A 7,136-nucleotide genomic window follows, 5' to 3' on the forward strand; every position below is an offset into this window, starting at 1 on the left:
ATTCCGGAATGTTCAGAGTTCCGGAATGTTCAGAGTTCCGGAATGCACCAAGGTTCCGGAATGTTCGGAATTCTGGAATGTTCAGAGTTCCGGAATGCACCAAGGTTCCGGAATGTTAAGAGTTCCGGAATGCACCAAGGTTCCGGAATGTTAAGAGTTCCGGAATGCACCAAGGTTCCGGAATGTTCGGAATTCCGGAATGTTCAGAGTTCCGGAATGCACCAAGGTTCCGGAATGTAACAAGGTTCCGGAATGTTCGGAATTCCGGAATGCACAAAGGTTCCGGAATGTTCGGAATTCCGGAATGCACCAAGGTTCCGGAATGTTCAGAGTTCCGGAATGCACCAAGGTTCCGGAATGTTCGGAATTCCGGAATGTTCAGAGTTCCGGAATGTTCGGAATTCCGGAATGTTCAGAGTTCCGGAATGCACCAAGGTTCCGGAATGCACAAAGGTTCCGGAATGTTCAGAGTTCCGGAATGTTCAGAGTTCCGGAATGCACCAAGGTTCCGGAATGTTCGGAATTCCGGAATGCACCAAGGTTCCGGAATGTTAAGAGTTCCGGAATGCACAAAGGTTCCGGAATGTTCGGAATTCCGGAATGTTCAGAGTTGCGGAATGTTCAGAGTTCCGGAATGCACCAAGGTTCCGGAATGTTCGGAATTCCAGAATGTTCAGAGTTCCGGAATGTTCAGAGTTCCGGAATGCACCAAGGTTCCGGAATGTTCGGAATTCCGGAATGTTCAGAGTTCCGGAATGCACCAAGGTTCCGGAATGTTCAGAGTTCCGGAATGCACCAAGATTCCGGAATGTTCAGAGTTCCGGAATGTTCAGAGTTCCGGAATGCACCAAGGTTCCGGAATGTTCGGAATTCCGGAATGTTCAGCGTTCCGGAATGCACCAAGGTTCCGGAATGTTCGGAATTCCGGAATGTTCAGAGTTCCGGAATGCACCAAGGTTTCGGAATGTTAAGAGTTCCGGATTGCACCAAGGTTCCGGAATGTTCGGAATTCCGGAATGTTCAGAGTTCCGGAATGCACCAAGGTTCCGGAATGTTCGGAATTCCAGAATGTTCAGAGTTCCGGAATGTTCAGAGTTCCGGAATGCACCAAGGTTCCGGAATGTTCAGAGTTCCGGAATGCACCAAGGTTCCGGAATGTTCGGAATTCCGGAATGTTCAGAGTTCCGGAATGCACCAAGGTTCCGGAATGTTCGGAATTCCGGAATGTTCAGAGTTCCGGAATGCACCAAGGTTCTGGAATGTTCGGAATTCCGGAATGTTCAGAGTTCCGGAATGCACCAAGGTTCCGGAATGTTCAGAGTTCCGGAATGCACCAAGATTCCGGAATGTTCAGAGTTCCGGAATGTTCAGAGTTCCGGAATGCACCAAGGTTCCGGAATGTTCGGAATTCCGGAATGTTCAGAGTTCCGGAATGCACCAAGGTTCCGGAATGTTCAGAGTTCCGGAATGCACCAAGATTCCGGAATGTTCAGAGTTCCGGAATGTTCAGAGTTCCGGAATGCACCAAGGTTCCGGAATGTTCGGAATTCCGGAATGTTCAGCGTTCCGGAATGCACCAAGGTTCCGGAATGTTCGGAATTCCGGAATGTTCAGAGTTCCGGAATGCACCAAGGTTTCGGAATGTTAAGAGTTCCGGAATGCACCAAGGTTCCGGAATGTTCGGAATTCCGGAATGTTCAGAGTTCCGGAATGTTCAGAGTTCCGGAATGCACCAAGGTTCCGGAATGTTCAGAGTTCCGGAATGCACCAAGGTTCCGGAATGTTCGGAATTCCGGAATGTTCAGAGTTCCGGAATGCACCAAGGTTCCGGAATGTTCGGAATTCCGTAATGTTCAGAGTTCCGGAATGCACCAAGGTTCTGGAATGTTCGGAATTCCGGAATGTTCAGAGTTCCGGAATGCACCAAGGTTCCGGAATGTTCAGAGTTCCGGAATGCACCAAGGTTCCGGAATGTTCGGAATTCTGGAATGTTCAGAGTTCCGGAATGCACCAAGGTTCCGGAATGTTAAGAGTTCCGAAATGCACCAAGGTTCCGGAATGTTCAGAGTTCCGGAATGCACCAGGGTTCCGGAATGTTCAGAGTTCCGGAATGCACCAAGGTTCCGGAATGTTCAGAGTTCCGGAATGCACCAAGGTTCCGGAATGTTCAGAGTTCCGGAATGCACCAAGGTTCCGGAATGTTCAGAGTTCCGGAATGCACCAAGGTTCCGGAATGTTCGGAATTCCGGAATGTTCAGAGTTGCGGAATGTTCAGAGTTCCGGAATGCACCAAGGTTCCGGAATGTTCGGAATTCCAGAATGTTCAGAGTTCCGGAATGTTCAGAGTTCCGGAATGCACCAAGGTTCCGGAATGTTCGGAATTCCGGAATGTTCAGAGTTCCGGAATGCACCAAGGTTCCGGAATGTTCAGAGTTCCGGAATGCACCAAGATTCCGGAATGTTCAGAGTTCCGGAATGTTCAGAGTTCCGGAATGCACCAAGGTTCCGGAATGTTCGGAATTCCGGAATGTTCAGCGTTCCGGAATGCACCAAGGTTCCGGAATGTTCGGAATTCCGGAATGTTCAGAGTTCCGGAATGCACCAAGGTTTCGGAATGTTAAGAGTTCCGGATTGCACCAAGGTTCCGGAATGTTCGGAATTCCGGAATGTTCAGAGTTCCGGAATGCACCAAGGTTCCGGAATGTTCGGAATTCCAGAATGTTCAGAGTTCCGGAATGTTCAGAGTTCCGGAATGCACCAAGGTTCCGGAATGTTCAGAGTTCCGGAATGCACCAAGGTTCCGGAATGTTCGGAATTCCGGAATGTTCAGAGTTCCGGAATGCACCAAGGTTCCGGAATGTTCGGAATTCCGGAATGTTCAGAGTTCCGGAATGCACCAAGGTTCTGGAATGTTCGGAATTCCGGAATGTTCAGAGTTCCGGAATGCACCAAGGTTCCGGAATGTTCAGAGTTCCGGAATGCACCAAGGTTCCGGAATGTTCAGAGTTCCGGAATGCACCAAGATTCCGGAATGTTCAGAGTTCCGGAATGTTCAGAGTTCCGGAATGCACCAAGGTTCCGGAATGTTCGGAATTCCGGAATGTTCAGAGTTCCGGAATGCACCAAGGTTCCGGAATGTTCAGAGTTCCGGAATGCACCAAGATTCCGGAATGTTCAGAGTTCCGGAATGTTCAGAGTTCCGGAATGCACCAAGGTTCCGGAATGTTCGGAATTCCGGAATGTTCAGCGTTCCGGAATGCACCAAGGTTCCGGAATGTTCGGAATTCCGGAATGTTCAGAGTTCCGGAATGCACCAAGGTTTCGGAATGTTAAGAGTTCCGGAATGCACCAAGGTTCCGGAATGTTCGGAATTCCAGAATGTTCAGAGTTCCGGAATGTTCAGAGTTCCGGAATGCACCAAGGTTCCGGAATGTTCAGAGTTCCGGAATGCACCAAGGTTCCGGAATGTTCGGAATTCCGGAATGTTCAGAGTTCCGGAATGCACCAAGGTTCCGGAATGTTCGGAATTCCGGAATGTTCAGAGTTCCGGAATGCACCAAGGTTCTGGAATGTTCGGAATTCCGGAATGTTCAGAGTTCCGGAATGCACCAAGGTTCCGGAATGTTCAGAGTTCCGGAATGCACCAAGGTTCCGGAATGTTCAGAGTTCCGGAATGCACCAAGATTCCGGAATGTTCAGAGTTCCGGAATGTTCAGAGTTCCGGAATGCACCAAGGTTCCGGAATGTTCGGAATTCCGGAATGTTCAGAGTTCCGGAATGTTCAGAGTTCCGGAATGCACCAAGGTTCCGGAATGTTCGGAATTCTGGAATGTTCAGAGTTCCGGAATGCACCAAGGTTCCGGAATGTTAAGAGTTCCGGAATGCACCAAGGTTCCGGAATGTTAAGAGTTCCGGAATGCACCAAGGTTCCGGAATGTTCGGAATTCCGGAATGTTCAGAGTTCCGGAATGCACCAAGGTTCCGGAATGTACCAAGGTTCCGGAATGTTCGGAATTCCGGAATGCACAAAGGTTCCGGAATGTTCGGAATTCCGGAATGCACCAAGGTTCCGGAATGTTCAGAGTTCCGGAATGCACCAAGGTTCCGGAATGTTCGGAATTCCGGAATGCACCAAGGTTCCGGAATGTTAAGAGTTCCGGAATGCACAAAGGTTCCGGAATGTTCAGAGTTCCGGAATGTTCAGAGTTCCGGAATGCACCAAGGTTCCGGAATGTTCAGAGTTCCGGAATGCACCAAGGTTCCGGAATGTTAAGAGTTCCGGAATGCACCAAGGTTCCGGAATGTTCAGAGTTCCGGAATGCACCAAGGTTCCGGAATGCACCAAGGTTCCGGAATGTTCGGAATTCCGGAATGTTCAGAGTTCCGGAATGCAACAAGGTTCCGGAATGTTCGGAATTCCGGAATGTTCAGAGTTCCGGAATGTTAAGAGTTCCGGAATGTTCAGAGTTCCGGAATGCACCAAGGTTCGGGAATGTTCAGAATTCCGGAATGTACCAAGGTTCCGGAATGTTCAGAGTTCCGGAATGTTCAGAGTTCCGGAATGCACCAAGGTTCCGGAATGTTCAGAGTTCCGGAATGCACCAAGATTCCGGAATGTTCGGAATTCCGGAATGTTCAGAGTTCCGGAATGTTCAGAGTTCCGGAATGCACCAAGGTTCCGGAATGTTCGGAATTCTGGAATGTTCAGAGTTCCGGAATGCACCAAGGTTCCGGAATGTTAAGAGTTCCGAAATGCACCAAGGTTCCGGAATGTTCAGAGTTCCGGAATGCACCAGGGTTCCGGAATGTTCAGAGTTCCGGAATGCACCAAGGTTCCGGAATGTTCAGAGTTCCGGAATGCACCAAGGTTCCGGAATGTTCAGAGTTCCGGAATGCACCAAGGTTCCGGAATGTTCAGAGTTCCGGAATGCACCAAGGTTCCGGAATGTTCGGAATTCCGGAATGTTCAGAGTTGCGGAATGTTCAGAGTTCCGGAATGCACCAAGGTTCCGGAATGTTCGGAATTCCAGAATGTTCAGAGTTCCGGAATGTTCAGAGTTCCGGAATGCACCAAGGTTCCGGAATGTTCGGAATTCCGGAATGTTCAGAGTTCCGGAATGCACCAAGGTTCCGGAATGTTCAGAGTTCCGGAATGCACCAAGGTTCCGGAATGTTCGGAATTCCGGAATGTTCAGAGTTCCGGAATGCACCAAGGTTCCGGAATGTTCGGAATTCCGGAATGTTCAGAGTTCCGGAATGTTCAGAGTTCCGGAATGCATCAAGGTTCCGGAATTTTCAGAGTTCCGGAATGCACCAAGGTTCCGGAATGTTCGGAATTCCGGAATGTTCAGAGTTCCGGAATGCACCAAGGTTCCGGAATGTTCGAAATTCCGGAATGTTCAGAGTTCCGGAATGCACCAAGGTTCCGGAATGTACCAAGGTTCCGGAATGTTCGGAATTCCGGAATGCACAAAGGTTCCGGAATGTTCGGAATTCCGGAATGCACAAAGGTTCCGGAATGTTCAGAGTTCCGGAATGCACCAAGGTTCCGGAATGTTCGGAATTCCGGAATGTTCAGAGTTCCGGAATGCACCAAGGTTCCGGAATGTTCGGAATTCCGGAATGTTCAGAGTTCCGGAATGCACCAAGGTTCCGGAATGTTCGGAATTCCGGAATGTTCGGAATTCCGGAATGTTCAGAGTTCCGGAATGCACCAAGGTTCCGGAATGTTCGGAATTCCGGAATGTTCAGAGTTCCGGAATGTTCAGAGTTCCGGAATGCACCAAGGTTCCGGAATGTTCGGAATTCCAGAATGTTCAGAGTTCCGGAATGTTCAGAGTTCCGGAATGCACCAAGGTTCCGGAATGTTCGGAATTCCGGAATGTTCAGAGTTCCGGAATGCACCAAGGTTCCGGAATGTTCGGAATTCCGGAATGTTCAGAGTTGCGGAATGTTCAGAGTTCCGGAATGCACCAAGGTTCCGGAATGTTCGGAATTCCAGAATGTTCAGAGTTCCGGAATGTTCAGAGTTCCGGAATGCACCAAGGTTCCGGAATGTTCGGAATTCCGGAATGTTCAGAGTTCCGGAATGCACCAAGGTTCCGGAATGTTCGAAATTCCGGAATGTTCAGAGTTCCGGAATGCACCAAGGTTCCGGAATGTACCAAGGTTCCGGAATGTTCGGAATTCCGGAATGCACAAAGGTTCCGGAATGTTCGGAATTCCGGAATGCACAAAGGTTCCGGAATGTTCAGAGTTCCGGAATGCACCAAGGTTCCGGAATGTTCGGAATTCCGGAATGTTCAGAGTTCCGGAATGTTCGGAATTCCGGAATGTTCAGAGTTCCGGAATGCACCAAGGTTCCGGAATGCACAAAGGTTCCGGAATGTTCAGAGTTCCGGAATGTTCAGAGTTCCGGAATGCACCAAGGTTCCGGAATGTTCGGAATTCCGGAATGTTCAGAGTTCCGAAATGTTCAGAGTTCCGGAATGCACCAAGGTTCCGGAATGTTCGGAATTCCGGAATGTTCAGAGTTCCGGAATGTTCAGAGTTCCGGAATGCACCAAGGTTCCGGAATGTTCGGTATTCCGGAATGTTCAGAGTTCCGGAATGTTCAGAGTTCCGGAATGCACCAAGGTTCCGGAATGTTCTGAATTCCGGAATGTTCAGTGTTCTGGAATACACCAAGGTTCCGGAATGTTCGGAATTCCGGAATGTTCAGAGTTCCGGAATGTTCAGAGTTCCGGAATGCACCAAGGTTCCGGAATGTTAAGAGTTCCGGAATGCACCAAGGTTCCGGAATGTTAAGAGTTCCGGAATGCACCAAGGTTCCGGAATGTTCAGAGTTCCGGAATGCACCAAGGTTCCGGAATGCACCAAGGTTCCGGAATGTTCGGAATTCCGGAATGTTCAGAGTTCCGGAATGTTCAGAGTTCCGGAATGCACCAAGGTTCCGGAATGTTCGGAATTCCGGAATGTTCAGAGTTCCGGAATGCACCAAGGTTCCGGAATGTTCGAAATTCCGGAATGTTCAGAGTTCCGGAATGCACCAAGGTTCCGGAATGTACCAAGGTTCCGGAATGTTCGGAATTCCGGAATGTTCAGAGTTCCGGAATGTTCAGAGTTCCGGAATGCAC

This window comes from Aulonocara sp. 'chitande type north' Nkhata Bay, linkage group LG14 (assembly GCF_057382095.1).
Source record: "Aulonocara sp. 'chitande type north' Nkhata Bay isolate Kocher_YH1m ecotype deep benthic linkage group LG14, A_spYH_male_GT1.1, whole genome shotgun sequence".
NCBI classification, from domain to species: domain Eukaryota; kingdom Metazoa; phylum Chordata; class Actinopteri; order Cichliformes; family Cichlidae; genus Aulonocara; species Aulonocara sp. 'chitande type north' Nkhata Bay.